The sequence below is a fragment of the Aethalodelphis obliquidens genome, unplaced genomic scaffold, assembly GCF_003676395.1.
Source record: "Aethalodelphis obliquidens isolate GAN/ISIS:26980383/991018 unplaced genomic scaffold, ASM367639v1 scaffold54, whole genome shotgun sequence".
Classification (NCBI taxonomy): domain Eukaryota; kingdom Metazoa; phylum Chordata; class Mammalia; order Artiodactyla; family Delphinidae; genus Aethalodelphis; species Aethalodelphis obliquidens.
In genome coordinates, this window is record NW_020837998.1 from 3143572 (window position 1) to 3163355 (window position 19784).

Below are 19784 nucleotides of genomic sequence, written 5' to 3' on the forward strand. Positions count from 1 at the left end.
CAGAATGAATATAGGCACTGAGCCTACACTATACCTTTCTCTTAATGGTCTGAACAACACCATATGCTAAATATTCATATGGGTATTCTCCATGGTTATTTTAAAGGATTTAATAAATTCTACTGAATTATCACCTGGATAAGGATTTAAACCATTGCTCATTAGAACTTTTATTTTCACCTGGCTATGAATACATGTCTCATTAATTTTAAAGAGAATTAATTGCAATAAAGAAAGAGGGACATATCTCTGAAAGTTCAGCCCCACTGTGTCTGTATAGCCAGAACATTCTTAATTTATTTGCAATCCCAGTTGAGTGTTCTTCCTTGTCACAGCATATTCTTTTCCTGTACATATGAATGCATACTTTCTCATGTTTCCAGTTTTATTTTTTTTGTTTTATCTGGTTAAATTAGATTATAAAATTCCTGGGAAGAGTGGCAAAGTTAAATTGTGAATCTAGCTTATGATTTGAATTCCACAATAGAAATGCAAAAAAAAAAAAATACTGCTAAGCCTAGGTGAGAATTCTGATTCAGATAAGTTGCAAAATGAGTAATTAATTCATCAACACTGCATTAAGCCTTCTACTACTGCATAAAAATTATCACAAATTTAGTTGCTGAAATGATGCAGATTTATTATATTAAAATTCTAGGGGCTATAAGTCCAACATGGGTTTCACTGAGCTAAAATCAAGGTGTCAGAAGGGCCATATTCCTTTCTGGAAGCTCTCAGAATCTGTTTATTGCTCATTCAGGTCCTTTGCAGAATTCAGGTCCTGCTGTTGTAGGACTGAGGTTCTCCTTTCCCTGCTGTCTGTCAGCTAAGAAGGTTCCAAGATTCAAGAGGCCACTTGTATTCCTTGGCTCTTAGCCCCCTTCCTCCATCTTCAAAGCTAACAGAAGTCACTGTATTCTCACACTGAATCTCTCCTTCTGTCTCATTTATCTGACCCACTCTTCTCCCTATCTCTTCTGTTTTTAAGGTATCATGTAATTGCATCAGCCCCACGCAGATAATCCAGGATAATCTCTCCCATTTTAAGGTCCATAACCTTAATCACCTCTGAAAAGTCCATTTTTCTATGTAAGGTGACATAGTCACAGGTTCTAGGCATTAGGATGTGAACATCTTGAGGGACTATAGCTCTGCCTACCACAAACAAACTTAAAGGGAACTTTAAAATGTAAAATTACCTTTAATGATATTCCTTGAACATTTTGTTTTTAATACACAGATCACTACAGGCTTTCAGTTTTTACCTCCAAGGGGAGGAATGATAGATAGCTATGATAGTTGAAAGGACTTGCTCTAGAAAGAAATCATTCTTGGATCTCACATACACTGTGGACATTTTAACTTTTAAGATAAATAATGTTAATCCTTATTTTATGATTTTTTAACAAGAAAGAAATTACTACAGAAAATTCTATTCTGTTTGTAGTTGGTTATGCCTAAATATAACCATTATATAATAGTTCTTATGATCTGAAATGAATGGCAGATTAATTATGGTATATTTCTACATTTCTCATTATATTTTTACTTAAAAATAAAAAGCAAGATCTAGTAGTTCTGGTAACTTATTTATTTTTTCCCCACTTTTATTTATTTATTTATTGTTTAAATTTTATTTTTTTTTTTATACAGCAGGTCCTTATTAGTCATCAATTTTATACACATCAGTGTATACATGTCAATTCCAACCGCCCAATTCATCACACCACCACCACTACCTCCCTGCTGCTTTCCCCCTTGGAGTCCATACATTTCTTCTCTACATCTGTGTCTCAATTTCTGCCCTGCAAACTGGTTAATCTGTACCATTTTTCTAGGTTCCACATATATGCGATAATATACGATATTTGTTTTTCTCTTTCTGACTTACTTCATTCTGCATGTCAATTTCTAGATGCATCCACGTCTCAATGAATGACCCAATTTCCTTCCTTTTTCTGGCTGAGTAATATTCGATTGTATATATGTGTCACAGCTTCTTTATCCATTCCTCTGTTGATGGGCATGTAGGATGCTTCCATGACCTGGTTATTGTAAATAGTACTGCAATGAACATTGGGGTGCATGTGTCTTTTTAAATTATTGTTTTCTCTGGGTATATGCCCAGTAGTGGGATTGCTGGATCATATGGTAATTCCATTTTTAGTTTTTTAAGGAACCTCCATACTGTTCTCCATAGTGGCTGTATCAATTTACATTCCCACAAACAGTTCAAGAGGGTTCCCTTTTCTCCACACTCTCTCCAGCATTTGTTGTTTGTAGATTTTCGGATGATGCCAATTCTAACTGCTGTGAGGTGATACCTCATTGTAGTTTTGATTTTCATTTCTCTAATAATTGGTGATGTTGAGCAGCTTTTCATGTGATTCTTGGCCATCTTTATGTCTTCTTTGGAGAAATGTCTATTTATGTCTTCCACACATTTTTGGATTGGGTTGTTTTTTTCTTTAATATTGAGCTGCATGTGCTGTTTATATATTTTGCAGATTAATCCTTTGTCCGTTGATTCATTTGCAAATATTTTCTCTCACTCTGAGGGTTGCCTTTTCGTCTTGTTTATGGTTTCCTTTGCTGTGCAAAAGTCTTAAGTTTCATTAGGTCCCATTTTTTTATTTTTGTTTTTATTTCCATTACCCTAGGAGGTGGATCAAAAAAGATCTTGCTGTGATTTACATCAAAGAGTGTTCTTCCTATATTTTCCTCTAAGAGTTTGATAGTGTCTGGTCTTACATTTAGGTCTCTAATTCATTTTGAGTTTACTTTTGTATATGGTGTTAGGGAGGGTTCTAATTTCATTCTTTTACATCTGGTTGTCCAGTTTTCCCAGTACCACTTATTGAAGAGACTGTCTTTTCTCAATTGTACATCCTTGCCTCCTGTGTCATAGATTAGTTGACCATAGGTGCGTGGGTTTATATCTGGGATCTCTATCTTGTTCTATCGATCTATGTTTCTTTTTTTGTGCCAGTAACATATTATCTTGATTACTGTAGCTTTGCATTATATTCTGAAGTCAGGGAGTCTGGTTCCTCTAGCTCTGTTTTTTCCCTCAAGACTGCTTTGGCTATTCAGGTTCTTTTGTGCCTCCATACAAATTTTAAGATTTTTTGTTCTAGTTCCGTAAAAAATGCCATTGGTAATTTGATAGGGATTGCATTGAATCTGTAGATTGCTTTGGGAGGTATAGTCATTTTCACAATATTGATTCTTCCCATCCCAGAACATGGTATATCTCTCCATCTGTTGGTATCATCTTTAATTTCTTTCATCAGTATCTTATAGTTTTCTGCATACAGGTCTTTTTTCTCCCTAGGTAGGTTTATTACTAGGTATTTTCTTCTTTTTGTTAAAATGGTAAATGGGAGAGTTTCCTTAATTTCTCTTTCAGATTTTTCATCATTAGTGTATAAGAATTAAAGAGATCTCTGTGCATTAATTTTCTATCCTGTAACTTTACCAAATTCATTGATTAGCTCTAGTAGATTTCTGGTGGCATCTTTAGGATTCTCTATGTATAGTATCATGTCATCTGCAAACAGTGACAGTTTTACTTTTTCTTTTCCAATTTCTATTCCTTTTATTTATTTTTCCTCTCTGATTGCTGTGCCTAAGACTTCCAAAACTATGTTGAATAATAGTGGTGAGAGTGGGCATCCTTGTCTCATTCCTGATCTTAGAGGAAATGGTTTCAGTTTTTCACCATTGAGAATGCTGTTTGCTGTCTCTTTGTCATATATGGCCTTTATCATGTTGAGGTATGTTCCCTCTATGCCCACTTTCTGGAGAGTTTTTATTATAAGTGGGTGTTGAATTTTGTCAAAGCTTTTTCTGCATCTATTGAGATGATCATATGTTTTTTATTCTTCAATTTGTTAATATGGTTTGTCACATTGATTGATTTATGTATATTGAAGAATCCTTGCATCCCTGGGATAAATCCCACTTGATCATGTTGTATGATCCTTTTAATGTGTTGTTGGATTCTGTTTGCTAGTATCTTGTTGAGGATTTTTGCATCTATATTCATCAGAGATATTGGTCTGTAGTTTTCTTTTTTTGTAGTATCTTTGTCTTGTTTTGGTAACAGGGTGATGGTGGCCTCATAGAATGAGTTTGTGAGTGTTCCTCCCTCTGTAATGTTTTGGAAGAGTTTGAGAAGGATGGGTGTTAGCTCTTGTCTAAATGTTTGATAGAATTCACCTGTGAAGCCATCTGGTCCTGGACTGTTGTTTGTTGGAAGATTTTTAATCACAGTTTGAATTTCATTACTTGTGATTTGTCTGTTCATATTTCCTATTTCTTCCTGGTTCGGTCTTGGAAGGTTATACCTTTTAAGAATTTGTCCCTTTCTTCCAGGTTGCCCATTTTATTGGCATAGGGTTGCTTGTAGTAGCCTCTTAGGATGCTTAGTATTTCTGTGTTGTCTGTTGTAACTTCTTTTTCAATTATAATTTTGTTTATTTGAGTACTCTTTTTCTTGATGAGTCCGGCTAATGGTATATCAATTTTTTTTTATCTTCTCAAAGAACCAGATTTTAGTTTTCTTGACCTATGTTATTGTTTTCTTTGTTTCTATTTCATTTATTTCTGCTCTGATCTTTATGATTTCTTTCCTTCTCCTAACTTTGGGTTTTTTTTTCTTCTTTCTCTCTTCCTTTAGGTGAAAGGTTAGATTGTTTATTTGAGATTTTTCTTGTTTCTTGAGGTAGGTTTGTATAGCTATAAACTTCCCTCTTAGAACTCCTTTTGCTGCATCCCATAGGTTTTGGAACGTCGTATTTTCATTGTCATTTGTCTCTAGGTATTTTTTGATTTCCTCTTTGATTTCTTCAGTGATCTCTTGGTTATTTAGTAATGTATTGTTTAGCCTCCATGTGTTTGTGGGTTTTTTTTAATGTATTTTTCCCTGTAATTCATTTCTAATCTCATAGCGTTGTGGTCAGAATAGATGCTTGATATGATTTCAATATTCATAAATTTACTGTGGCTTGATTTGTGACCCAAGATGTGATCTGTCCTGGAGAATGTTCTGTGTGCACTTGAGAAGAAAGTTTAATCTGCTGTTTTTCGGTGGAATGTCCTATAAATATCAATTAAATCTCTCTGGCCTACCGTGTCATTTAAAGCTTCTGTTCCCTTATTCATTTTCATTTTGGATGATCTGTCCATTGGTGTAAGTGAGGTGTTTAAGTCCCCCACTATTATTGTGTTACTGTTGATTTCCTCTTTTATAGTTGTTAGCAGTTGCCTTATATATTGAGGTGCTCCTATCTTGGGTGCATATATTTTATAATTGTTATATGTTCTTCTTGGATTGATCCCTTGATCATTATGGAGTGTCCTTCCTTGTCTATTGTAACATTATTTGTTTTCAAGTCTATTTTATCTGATATGACTATTGCTACTCCAGCTTTCCTTTGATTTCCATTTGCATGAAATATCTTTTTCCATCCCATCACTTTCACTCTGTATGTGTGTCTAGATCTGAAGTGGGTCTGTTGTAGACAGGATATAGATGTGTCTTGTTTTTGTATCCATTCAGCAAGCCTGTTTCTTTTTGTTGGAGCATTTAATCCATTCACGTTTAAGGTAATTTTTGATATGTATGTTCCTATGACAATTTTCTTAATTTTGGGGGGTTTGTTTTTGTAGGTCCTTTTCTTCTGTCATTTTTCCCACTTAGAGAAGCTCCCTCAGCATTTTGTGTAGAGCTGGTTTGGTGGTGCTGAATTCTTTTTGCTTTTGCTTTTCTGTAAATCTTTTGATTTCTCCATCAAATCTGAATGAGATCCTTGCTGGGTAGAGTAATCTTGGTTGTAGATTCTTCCCTTTAATCACTTTAAATATATCCTGCCACTCCCTTCTGGCTTGTAGAGTTTCTGCTGAGAAATCAGCTGCTAACCTTATGGGAGTTCCCTTGTATGTTATTTGTTGTTTTCCCTTGCTGCTTTCAATAATTTTTCTTTGTCTTTAATTTTTGCCAATTTGATTACTATCTGTCTCGGTGTGTTTCTCCTTGGTTTTATCCTGTATATGACTCTCTGTGCCTCCTGGACTTGGGTGGCTATTTCCTTTCCCATGTTAGGGAAATTTTCGACTATAATCTCTTCAAATATTTTCTTGGGTCCTTTCTTTCTCTCTTCTCTTTCCGGGACTCCTATAATGTGAATGCTGTTGCACTTAATGTTGTCTCAGAGGTCTCTTAGGCTGTCTTCATTTCTGTTCATTCTTTTTTCTTTATTCTGTTCCATGGCAGTGAATTCCACCATTCTGTTTTCCAGGTCACTGATCCGTTCTGCCTCAGTTATTCTGCTATTGATTCCTTCTAGTGTAGTTTTCATTTCAGTTATTGAATTGCTCATGTCTGTTTGTTTGTCCTTTAATTCTTCTGGGTCTTTGTTAAACATTTCTTACACCTTCTCGATCTTTGTCTCCATTCTTTTTCCGAGGTCCTGGATCATCTTCACTATCATTATTCTGAATTCTTTTTCTGGAAGGTTGCTTATCTCCATTTCATTTAGTTGTTTTTCTGGGGTCTTACCTTGTTCCTTCATCTGGTGCATAGCCCTCTACCTTTCCATCTTGTCTCTCTTTCTGTGTATATGGTTCTTGTTCCACAGGCTTCAGGATTGTAGTTCTTCTTGCTTCTGCCATCTGCCCTCTGGTGGATCTCCCCTCCCCTTTTAAACATACCTGAAAATAGTGTACACCTGAGACTTCCATTCTTCTCAAACTTTGCCTGTATATGCATGTGAAATCTAGCTTTCATTAATACCATGCTATTGAAAGAATGCTCTGAAAGCTCACTGGAAATCTTATCTTTGGCATTTTCACCTTTTATTTTATTTTTTTTCCCCTCAGCTTTGGCTTCAATGGCACTAAATTTGATTGATGTTGTTGATGAGATCTATATTTAACTATTTGACTACTTCTCTTCTTTATTTAATTTTTCTTCTTCTTTTAAATTTTTGTCTGCACTCCTCGAAATATCTATCCTTAGAATTGCTGCCACTCTGTATGCATGTAATCATCCTTAGAAAGATAATCTGGTAATCTGATTGTATTAGTCCTATATAAACATAACTGAAATCTATATATTTATACCCAGTTTTTTTTACCTAAACATCAATACCATATTTCTAAATATGTTCAGAAAATCTATGCTTGCTATAATTGACTATAATTATAATTGTAAAATTAAATATATTATCTTCCTCCAAATTCTGCTTTGAGGTTTAAATTTTCTGTTCTTAATTACTAGGGAATACAAACCCAGTAAGAAACCTTGAAGTCAATTCTTCTTATTTCCATTACCTCTTCATATCAAATCCCTTAATACGTCCTCAGTTACATTTCTTGATATACCACATCTTTCCCATTGATATCACTGTAGTCTAAACTTAGTTCAACTCACATCTAGATTATTCCAACTCGTTCCTTGCTTTTGTAGTAATCTTGCATTCAACTTATTCCTCCTTAATCTTTCTTATTTGCCACAGATAGTTCATTTTTTCTTCCAATTTTTTTAAACTAGGCAATATTTTTAATATTTATTTATTTATTTTAATATTGCAATATAGTTGATTAACAGTGTTGTGTTAGTTTCAGGTGTATAGCAAAGTGATTCAGTTACATATATACATATATCTATTCTTTATCAAATTCTTTTCCCATTTAGGTTATTACAGAATAGTGAGAGGAGTTCCCTGCCACTATACAGTAGGTCCTTTATGGTTATCTATTTATAACCATCTTCTATAATATAGCTGTGTGTACATGCCAATTGCAAACTCCCAATGTATATCTCACCCCACCCTCCCCCCTGATAACCATAAGTTCATTCTCCAAGTCTGTGATCCTGTTTCTGTTTAGTAAATAAGTTTATTTGTATCATTATTTTTAGATTTGACATATAAGCCATATCATATGGTATTTGTCTTTCTCTATCTCACTTACTTCACTTAGTATGATAATCTCCAAGTCCATCCATGTTGCTGCAATGGCATTATTTCATTATTTTTAATGGCTGAGTAATATTCCATTGTATATATGCACCACATCTTCTCTACCCATTCATTTGTCAATGGACATTTAGGTTGCTCCCATGCTTTGGCTATTGTAAACATTGCCGCAATGAACATTGTGGTGCATGTATCCTTTTGAATCATGTTTGTCTCCAGATATATGCCCAGGTGTGTGCTTTCTGAATAACAGGGTAGATCTACTTTTTGTTGTTTAAGGAACCTCCATACTGTTCTCCAAAGTGGTTGTATCAATTTACATTCCCACCAATAGTGTAGGAAAGTTTCCTTTTCTCCACACCTTCTCCAGCATTTAATGTTTGCAGATTTTTTGATGATGGCCATTCTGAGTGGTTTGAGGTGATATCTCATTGTAGTTTTGAATTGCAATTCTCTAATAATTAGCAATGTTGGGCATCTTTTCATGTGCCTTTTGGCCACCTAGTATGTCTTCTTTGGAGGAATGTCTATTTAGGTCTTGTGCCCGTTTTTTGATTGGGTTGTTTGTTATTTTGATATTGAGTCACATGAGTTGTTTGTAAATTTTGGAGACTAATCCTTTGTCAGTTTCATCATTTGAAATTAGTTTCTCCCATTCTGTGGGTTGTATTTTCATTTTCTTTATGGTTTCCTTTGATATGCAAATTATTTTGAGTTTAATTAGGCCCCATTTGTTTATTTTTGCTTCTATTTCCATTACTTTAGCAGATGGCTCAGAAAAGATGTTGCTGCAATTTATGTCAAAGAGTGTTCTATGTTTTCCTCTAAGAGTCTTATAGTGTCTGGTCTTACATTTAGGTCTTTAATACATTTTGAGTTTATTTTTTTGTATGGTGTAAAAGAATATTCTAATTTCATTTTTTTACATGTAGTTTTCCAGTTTTCCCTGCATCCTTTATTGAAGAGACTGTCTTTCCTCCGTGGTATAGTCTGACCTCCTTTGTCATAAATTAATTGACCATAGGTGCATGAGGATTTTTCTGGGCTTTCTATCCTGTTCTACAGATTTATGTTTCTGTTTTTGTGCAAGTACCATACTGTTTTGATGACTGTAGCTTTATAGCATAGTCTGAAGTAAGGGAGCTTGATTCCTCCAGCTGTGTTTTTCTTTCTCAAGAATGGTTTGGCTACTTGGGGTCTTTTGCATCTCCATACTAATGTTAAGATTTTTTGTTACAGTTCTTTGAAAAATGTCATTGGTAGTTTGATAGGTTTTGCATTGAATCTGTAGATTGCCTTGGGTAGTATAGTCATTTTGACAGTATTGATTCTTCCAATCCAAGCACATGGTATATTTTTTATTTTGTTCCTTTTGCTTTTCATGTCATATCTAAGAAACCATTGCTAAACCCAAAGTTGTGATGTCTTATCCCTGTTTACGCATAAGAGTTTTATAGTTGCATCTCTTACATTTGTATCTTCTATACATTTTGAGTTGATTTTTATGTATTGTGTTGGATAAGGTTTCAACTTCATTCTTTCGCATGCAGATATTCACTTTTCCTAGCATCATATGGTGAAAAGAATGACATTTTTTGAAAAGGATGATTTTCTCCATGTAATGGTTTTGGTGACCTTGTTGAAAAGAAGCTGATCATGGACACATAAGTTTATTTCTGGACTCTTTATTCTATTCCAGTGATCTGTATATCTTCCCTTAGGCCAGTATCACACTTCCATGAATACTGCAGCTTCATAGTAAGTTTGAAATCAGGAAGTGTGAGTCTTCCTATATTGTTCTTTTTCAAGATTGTTTTGGCTATTCTATGTCACTTAGATTTCTATATAAATTTTAAAATAAGCTTGTCAATATCTACCAAGAAATCAGATGGTGTTCTGATAGAGATTGTGTTGAATCTCTGGATCATTTTGGGTGATGACAGTGATGCATTTCTTTCTTAGCAAATCCTCAGGATTAGGAGCTGAATAATCATTGGAGAATAAGGAAGTGGCCTCGGCTCTTCTAAGCTTAACTTTTCCAGGTGGGCATCAATGCCTTACAAGCCATAGCAAGTGTGATTCAGGCCCTAGTATTCTCAGACTCAATTACGCTCAGTGTAGTGCCTCCATCTTATGGAAGGGGTTGTGTAGAGGAAAGGAGCCCTCACCTCTCACCCAGAACATAGCATCAGAACAGGTAGCTAGCAACAGGTTGAGAAATACTGACATCTTACTTTTCTTGTGAAAGTGGCACTTTTTTTGAGAGAGGGAGCATTTTGTTCTTGGCTACACCAGTGTGGTGTGAAATTTCTGTCTCACTGAACTGGGAATGGGTAGAGAAAGTGTAGTTCTTGTTTCACATGCCACAGAATTTCAATATTATTACCAATATTTTATAGAATTTCTTGAATAAATAGTTTTTAAATTGCTTCAAGAAATTAGGGTCATTTATGGAGACATTTAATTATTGTATTTTCATAGTTTTCAGTAGTTTAGATACAGAGTGTGTTCACAGAAGTCCTTACACTGTCTCACCTAAATTGGAATCTAGATCTCCATCTTCATTAAACAAAATTGTAATGTCCTCTGAACATGATTTTCCATCGTTTCCTTTATTAATATTTTCTGCTGATGATACCATATAGTAATTACAGATTTTCTTCTTTTTTTTTTTTTTTTTTTTTTTTTTTTTGCGGTACATGGGCCTCTCACTGATGTGGCCTCTCCCGTTGTGGAGCACAGGTTCCAGATGCGCAGGCTCAGTGGCCATGGCTCATGGGCCCAGCTGCTCCGCGGCATGTGGGATCTTCCCGAACCGGGGCACGAACCCATGTCCCCTGCGTCGGCAGGCGGACTCGCAACCACTGTGCCACCAGGGAAGCCCAGATTTTCTTCATTTTTTGAAACATATCCATGGTATTCAATTCTGTTGATTCCTAGAATTTGTTCAATCAGTTTTCTATTGATAGGCATTTAGGCTGTCTCCAATCATTGCTATTGTAAATAAGACTGCAATGAGAAAACCAGTGTACATATCATTTCCTATTTTTTCTTAAGATATATCTGAGATAAATTCCTAAAAGTTGTATCACTGGATCAAAAGGTAAATGGATGTGCAATTTTAACAGATAGGCATGGTATAGAATTCTCTGTAAGGCTCATACATTTTTCTCTTTCACCATCAGTGTTTGAGAGTGCCTAATTCCCTATAGTCATGACAAGAGTTTTTTGGCAGAATTTTGTTTTTGTCAGTGTGATATTTGAGAAATGATACTTCTATGTGATTTTAATTTGCATTTATATAATTGTGAGTAATTTTAAGTATCTTTTTATTTGCTTTATTTTCTGTGAAATGTCTGTTCAATATTTTCCATATTCTTCTCTAAGAGTTTTGGTCATTTTTGTTTTTACAGATATAAAAGCTCTTCATTGATCACCAATATTAACATATTAACACTTTTAATGTAACATTAGTTGTAAACTTTGTCCCAGATTACAATTTGTCTTTTTTTTTTTTTTTTTTTTTTTTTTTTTTTTTTTTTTTTTTTTTTTTACAATTTGTCTTTTTACTTTGTTTATGGTGTTTTTATTACCATGAAAAATACTTTTTTTAGGTAATCAAATTAATTAATATTTTCACATTTAGCTTCTGGAAGTTGAGCTACTGTTAGGTAACTGTTCTCTTTTTCCAAATAACAAATTAAGCAACCATTATTTTTCTAGTATTTATATAGTTTTACTTTTTACATTTAATTATTTGCTGCATTTGGAATTTATTCTGGTGCTTAGCGTGAGAAGTGGATCCAATTTTACATTTTTCTATGAATCTCTCTAATTTTCATAACATCATTTATTAAAATGTCCATCATTTCCTCCATTTTGATGTGCTGCCTTTATCTTATGATAAATTTTCATATGTACTTTATTTATGAATTTTCTAGTGTGTTACATTGAACTTTTTGTATATTTCTGTGTTTATTTTATATATTTTTTTAAAAATCAGTGGCTTTATAATATGTTTTAATAACATCTACAAAACTATTTTTAGCTTTCTGTTTGTTGTATCTGGCCAGGCAATAGCAACATAAGAACAACACTGCTGCTATTTTGGTGACACTTTATCTTAATTTCAGGAAAAAAAAAGATGTAAGAATAAACAAGCCATCTTGCTCTAACTTTTCTTACAAATTGAAATGTGTGCAGGTACAATAAATATTAAAATGCCAACTTTTCTTCCTGCTATTATTTTGGCTGAATGCATCTTCAAATATTCCTTTGTCTTGAAAGTTGTTTTTGTTCTCTCCAAAGTACACTGATACATTTAGAAAATTTTAAGTGTACAGTGGAATGTAAATAATTGGTGTATTGGTAAGACATTTTGATTGCACATAATAGAAATTAAATACAATTTGTTTAAGCAAAACAAAAGGGGGATTTGTTAGTGATACAAAATTTTCTTATGGAATGCAGGAATTGAGAATGATATGTTACAAGAAATAGTAATCCTGTAGGGAACCCAGGAATTAAAAATAATAATTGATTCAGGCAAAAGTTTCATAACACAAAATTAGCCATTTTAATGTGAGAAAATAAGTGGCATTTAACATATTCACAATATTGTGCTATCACCACCTTTTTCTAATTATAAAATATGTTCAACATGCCAAATTAAAAACTCACACTCATTAAGCAGTCTCTTCCCATTCCCTCTTTGCCTAACCTCTGGCAGCCACCAATCTGCATTCTATTGCTATGGATTTATCTATGCTGGATATTTCTTATAAATGTAATTAAACATATGTTTCTTTTGTGTCTAGCCTTTTACTTAGCAAAATATTTTAAAGTTTCATCCACATTGTAGCATATAGAGCTCCTTCATCCCTTTTACTGGATGAAAACTATTCCATTGTCTGTATATAGCACAATTTGTTTATCTACTAATCTCTTCATGCACATTAGCACAGTTTCCACCTTATGGCTACTGTGAAATAAGCTGCTACGAACATACGGTTGTACTCATTTGAGTACCTGTTTTCAAATCTTTGATATACACTAAAGAGTGTATAATCATGTATCATATGGTAGTTCTATGTTTAACTTTTTGAAGAACTGTCATACACTTTTCCAAGGGGAGGTGGGTGGTGATATTGGTCAAAGGGTATGAAGTTTCAGTTATGTAAGATGAATAGTATCTGGAGATCTAATATACATCATGGTAACAAAAGTTAACAATACTGCATTGTATACTTAATATTTGCTAAGTTTCCTGTGTTTGTGTGTGTGTGTGTATGAAGAAAATTAAATTTAAACTCCATTCTCAGCAAAGTTGTGAAATTTACAGTTTTTCTTTTGTTACTGATTTCAAAGTTCCTTCCACTGTGTTTGGAGAAGAAAGTTTGTAGATGCTTTGTATGATTTCAACATTTAAAAATTTATTTAGACTTGTTTTGTGGCCTATGATGTGATCCATTCTGGAGACTGGTCCATGTGCACTTGAAAAAATGTGTCATATTCTGCTATGGTTGGATGACTGATTTGTGAATGTCTGTTAGGAGTTTGGGGTTTATATTGTTGCTAAAGAGCTCTATTTCCTTATTGATTTTCTGTCTAGATATTCTACCATTTATTGAAAATGAGGTACTGAAGTCTCTAAGATTTGTAGAAGACTCTATTTTTTCCCTCAAATCAATCAATATTTGCTTCACATATTTTGGTGCACTGGTTGTTTGAGGTGTATATGATTTTGCCTGTTATATCTTCTTGATAAATTTACCCTTTTATCACTACATAAAATTCTTCTTTTCTCTTGTAACAGTTTTTGACTTAAAGTCTATTTTGGCTAATTTTTGTTTAGCCACAAGTCTTTTGTTTTGGCTACTATTTACATGGAACACCTTTTTCCACCCTTACATTTTCATCTTATTTGCATCTTTGGATCTAAGGTGAGTTTCTTGTTGACAGCACCTAATTGGGCCATTTTTAAAATACAGAGTATAATCCATTTAAATTTACAATAATTATTCAGTACTTATAAAGAAGGACTTACTTCTGCCACTTTGCTAGTTGCTTTTGTATACCTTATATTTTCCCCTCATTTCCTAAAATTTTGCTTTGTTTGTGGTTAGTTGTGGGGCAAGAATATTTTTAAATTGCTTTTTTCTTGATTCAACATTCACTTGCTGCTGTAATGCTTTGACTGTTTTCAGAGTCTTAACAAAGTTGTTTCTGATCATTTTTTGCTTATTTTTCAGTGTTTCTGTGGAGCAAATAATGTTTTAAGCTGACTTCTTCACCATTTTGCTGACATCAATTCCCAGGAGTTGTTTTGTTCTGGTGTGTTTTACCTGTTCTTTGAGAGTCTACTCATGTCTCTGTGTTTGCTTCATTTTTTTCCCTTTAGTTTACATGGCAGAAAATGGTTGCTAACAGCTCCTGAACTTTTGCCAAATGGATACTGACTGAGAGCTTTTTCTCAGTTTAAGTTGTGACATTCTTGAGTAAAAGAGTTTAATTTGTGCAGCTTTGGTCAGATTCCCTCACCTGAACTAATCAACTATGGCCAGTGACAGGGTCTTATTATCCTCATGGAGGCTCCCATAATAACCATGTGTCTTGGTTGAAGATGAGGTATGCTGAGAAGTAATAATGAGATGTGCCAAGCTGATGGTGAGCCTTGGGCTAATATGTACCTAGTGGAATAAATAATTTTTGTCCCAAGATTCAGGTTCAATATCTTTTAATACCTTCTTAAATCTACTTCACAAACAATTGTCCTCCTTAAATTAATTATTCAGAAATTCATTTTTCATAACTCCTTTTCATATTTTTCACTCATTGAATCTAAGATACAGTTATATAAATTCCCTGTTCTATATCTAGCAGTATCTTTTATACTTGATGCTGACAACTATGTGTTCAGTGCACATTTCCCCAGTTACTTGAAAAGATTAATAGATCTGTGAGTAATTTTACTTGTTTTCTGGGAATCATATTTACTCTTGCAAAAGATAGCTGAAAGAAGCATAATACAAAGATTTACAACAAATCTTGGTGGTAATAACAAAACATAGTCTGTGCTTAGAAATAACAAGTTGAAGCAGAGAGATGTATTTTTTTAAATTAATTTATTTATTTTATTTTTGGCTGTGTTGGGTCTTCGTTGCTGCGCACATGCTTTATCAAGTTGCAGCGAGCAGGGGATACTCTTTGTTGTGGTGCATAGGCTTCTCATTGCGGTGGCTTCTCTTGTTGCGAAGCATGGGCTCTAGGCATGCAGGCTTCAGTAGTTGTGGCTCACGGGCTCTAGAGTGCAGGCTCAGTAGTTGTGGTGCATGGGCTTCATTGCTCCGTGGCATGTGGGATCTTCCCAGACCAGGGATTAAACCCATATCCCTGGCATTGCCAGGCAGATTCTTAAACACTGAGCCACCAGGGAAGCCCATAGAGAGAGATGTATTTTTGAGATAAAATATTTTACCATTCATAAGTCAATTTGGCTGAACAGGAGCTACTTCCAGCATTGTCTTTGACTAAATTTCAAATACCAGATTGACTATATCATCCCTTTTGGAAATGACTGTAAGCCACATGCTGTCATTGACAGCTATACCCTTATGTGAAGAAACAAAATAGTTTCTTGCCTCACTTAGAAAAATAGTAGAATAATTTAGCAGTCACCTGGAGGAAAATAGTCCTTTACCATATTTCTTGAATATCCTGTTACAAATAGAATTTTGATAAAATATGTAAAGAATTCTGTTACTGTGCTTTCACCATTCTTAGTTAATCAGAAACTCCAAATAATTATGGAGCATGACATTGAAGTTAGCTTCCCATTTGCTGCATTGCTTTGCTTACTGAAGGATAACATTGTGGAAGTTTTTAAAAATCCTTGTTCATTCCAGTAATTTCACTTTCTCTTGACAGTCCTTTTTAAAGTGAATTTTATCTATTATATGTAATTTAAATGATTATAAAACTTTGGCTAAAATAATTTGGCTATCAAATGGATCGTATGTGAAGCAATAGAATGCAAGTATCCCCCAAAGACATACCATTAAAGGCATAAGATGTGATGGAAAGAATGTCTTTAAAAGTACAGAGATGGGGAAAACTAATGACAATAAAAGATGGGCTAACCCCAGTTCTTACACCAGTCCAAACATGTTATGCCCACCTAAGAGAAATCCAATCTATTTTTTATATCTGGTGAAAATGTGCCAATATAGGGTGCATTTATATCTCATATGTCATGCATGTTTTCTTAAATAGAAGACTGGTGGGCTAGATTTCTTTCTTTAGTGTACTGATGTAGTTTGCTACAGAAAATAGAGTATATTTTCAATAAAAATATAATGAACTTGCCAGATTAGATATATATCAAGAAAATGCCTAAGTGATGAGACACAAGTTCATTACATATTGGCTAAGGGGGAAATATGTTGGTAAATGTGAACAGTACTGAGCTTATGGGCACAGGAGAAAGAGAATAAATAAAAACCAGCTTTTAGGAAGACCCAAATCTTTTCCATCTCACAGTTCTATTTTAGCCAACTCTATATATGGACATAGATAATGTTGATGTGTAAATTCAATAGTTTTGAATCTAGGTAAAAATTTTTTTTCAATGACACACAAATGTGGTGAGAGATCATCAATAGAATTTTAAAATTTTAAAGTAATATTTAGTAATACTCCTATCATTTTAACTTAATCATGAAGATTACCAGGAATATTTCAGTTGACTGCTTTTGATACGTGTTTTATGGTAATAAATTTCTCTATTATCTGTTGTGAACAACATTTTATTTACATCTCAATTCTATCATCACAAACCATTTTTTGAATGAGTTATAGAATTTCCAAGATTGAAAAATTATTTTCGATCTTAGACTCCAGATGTGGGTGTGGACCACTGCCACCGCTGCCACCGAGGATCCTGTGAGCAAGCGTGGATCACTACCCACACCTTCCAAGGAGCCTGCTTGGCCCACCACTTCTGAGAGTCCTGTGATCTGGGGCCAACACCCCTGGAGAGCTCACAGTATGCTCCAGTCTGTTGCAACTTCCTGCTGGTCTCAGTGGCTGCAGGCACTTAGAACATGCCCCAGTTGTGGCTGCTTTATCCCTCCCTGGCCTTAGCGAATATGTGTGCCCCAATTATCCACTGCTTTTGCCCCTCTCACCTGGGCAGTGAAAAAATGCCTAAGGGTGACCCAGAAACAGAGGCATGGACAAAAGCAAAGTGGAGCCTCAGGGGCTGTGAGACTAAGGAAGAGGAATGGAAATCTCTCTGTGTGACTGCACAAGCCATGGACTAAGTCCACGTGATCAGTGTGGTAAACCCTGTGTCTGCGGAATATCTGAATGGACAATGAGTGCTTTCACAACTGAGACCAGTCTAGTTTTAACAGCTGTAGACTTTGGGGGCTAGTACACACAGGAGTTGGGTCAGGTCAGGAACTGAGCTGCCCACACCATGGTGGAAATAACGGCCATGGAGCAGAATAAAGAAAAAAGAATGAAAAGAAATGAGGACAGTCTCAGAAAAATCTGGGACAACATTAAATGCACCAACAATCAAATTACAGGGGTCCCAGAAGAAGAGAAAGAGAAAGGGTCTGAGAAAATGTTTGAAGAGATTATAGTCTAAAACTTCCTTAACAAGGGAAAGGAAATATTCACCCAAGTGCAGGAAATACAGAAAGTCCCATACAGGATAAACCCAAGGAGGAACATGCCAAGAAACATATTAATCAAGCTAACAAAAAATAAGTACAAAGAAAAAATATTAAAAACAGCAAGGGAAAACCAACAAGAAAACATACAAGGGACTCCCATTAAGGTTATCAGCTGATTTTTCAGCAAAAACTTTGTAGGCCAGACGGGAGTGGCAGGATGTATTTAAAGTGATGGAAGGGAAAAACCTACAGCAAAGATTACTCTTCCCAGCAAGGATCTCATTCAGATTTAACAGAGAAATCAAAAGATTTACAGACAAGCAAAAGCTAATAGAAATCAACACCACCAAATCAGCTTTACAACAAATGATAAAGGAACTTCTCTAGGTGAAAAACACAAGAGAAATGAAAAGACTTACAAGAACAAACACAAAACAATTAAGGAAATGGTAAAAGGAACATAAATATCAATAATTACCTTAAATGTAAATGTATTAAAAACTCTAACCCAAAGCACCAAACTGGCTGAATAGATAGAAGAAAAAAAGAAAAGAGCCATATATATGCTGCTACAAGAGACACACTTCAGACCTAGGGACACATACAGACTGAAAATGAGGGGATGGAAAAAGGTATTCCGTGCAAATGGAAATAAAAAAGTGGGAGCAGTAATACACATATCAGACAAAATAGACTTTAAAATAAAGACTCTTATAGGATACAAGGCAAGACACTACATAATGATCAAGGGAGCAATCAAAGAAGAAGAGATAAAAATTGTAAATATTTATGCACCCAACTTAAGAGCACCTCAATACATAAGGGAAATGCTAACAGACAAAAAACGATAAATCAACAGTAACACAATAATAGTGGGGAATTTTAACAGTCCACTTATACCAATGGACAGATCATTCAGAAAAAAAATTAATAAGGAAACACACATTACACCAGATAGACTTATTGATATTTATAGGACATTCCACCCCAAAACAAAAGAATACAATTTCTTCTCAAGTGCACATGGAATATTCTCCCAGATAGATCATATTTTCTCCAACAAATCAAGCCTCAGTAAATTTAAGAAAATTGAAATTGTACCAAGCATCTTTTCTGACTACAAAACTATGAGATTCAAAATGACTTCCTGCCAAAAAAAAGACATATTAAAACCACAAACCCACCAAGGCTAAAGAATATGCTACTAAATAACCAATGGATCACTGAAGAAATCAAAGAGGAAATCAAAAAACACCTAGAAACAAATGACAACAAAAACACAGTGACCCAAAACCTATGGGATGCAGCAAAAGCAGTTCTAGGAGGGAGATTTTAGTAATACAGTCCCACCTCAAGAAACAAGAAAAATCTCAAATAAACAACCTAACCTTACACCTAAACCAACTAGAGCAAGAAGAAAAAACAAATCCAAAAGTTAGTAGAAGGAAAGAAATCATAATGATCATGGCTGAAATAAATGAAATAGAGATAAAGAAAACAATAGAAAAGATCAATGAAACAAAAAGCTGGTTCTTTGAGAAGACAAAATTGATAAAAATTTAGCCAGACTCAACAAGAAAAAAAAGGAGAGGAATAAAATCAATAAAATTTGAAATGAAAAAGGTGAAGTTACAATGGACAGTGATGAAATGCAAAGAATCATAAGGGTCTACAACAAAAAACTATATGCCAATAAAGTGAACAAACTGGAAGAAATGGACAAATTCTTAGAAAGGTACAAGCTTCCAAGACTGAACCAGGAAAAAGTAGAAAATATTACCAGACCAATCACAAGTAATAAAATTGAAGTAGTGATTAAAAATCTTCCAAAAACAAAAGTCCAGGAACAGATGGCTTCACAGGTGAATTCTTTCAAACATTTAGAGAAGAGCTAACACTTATCCTTCTCAAACTCTTCCAAAAATTGTAGAGGGAAGAACATTACCAAGCTCTTTCTCTGAGGCCACCATCTCCCTGATACCAAAGCCAGATAAAGATCTCACACACAAAAAAAACACAAAATACATGCCAATATCACTGATGAACATAGATGCAAAAATCCTCAACAGAATACTAGCAAACGGAACCCAACAACACAGTAAAAGGATCATATACCATGATC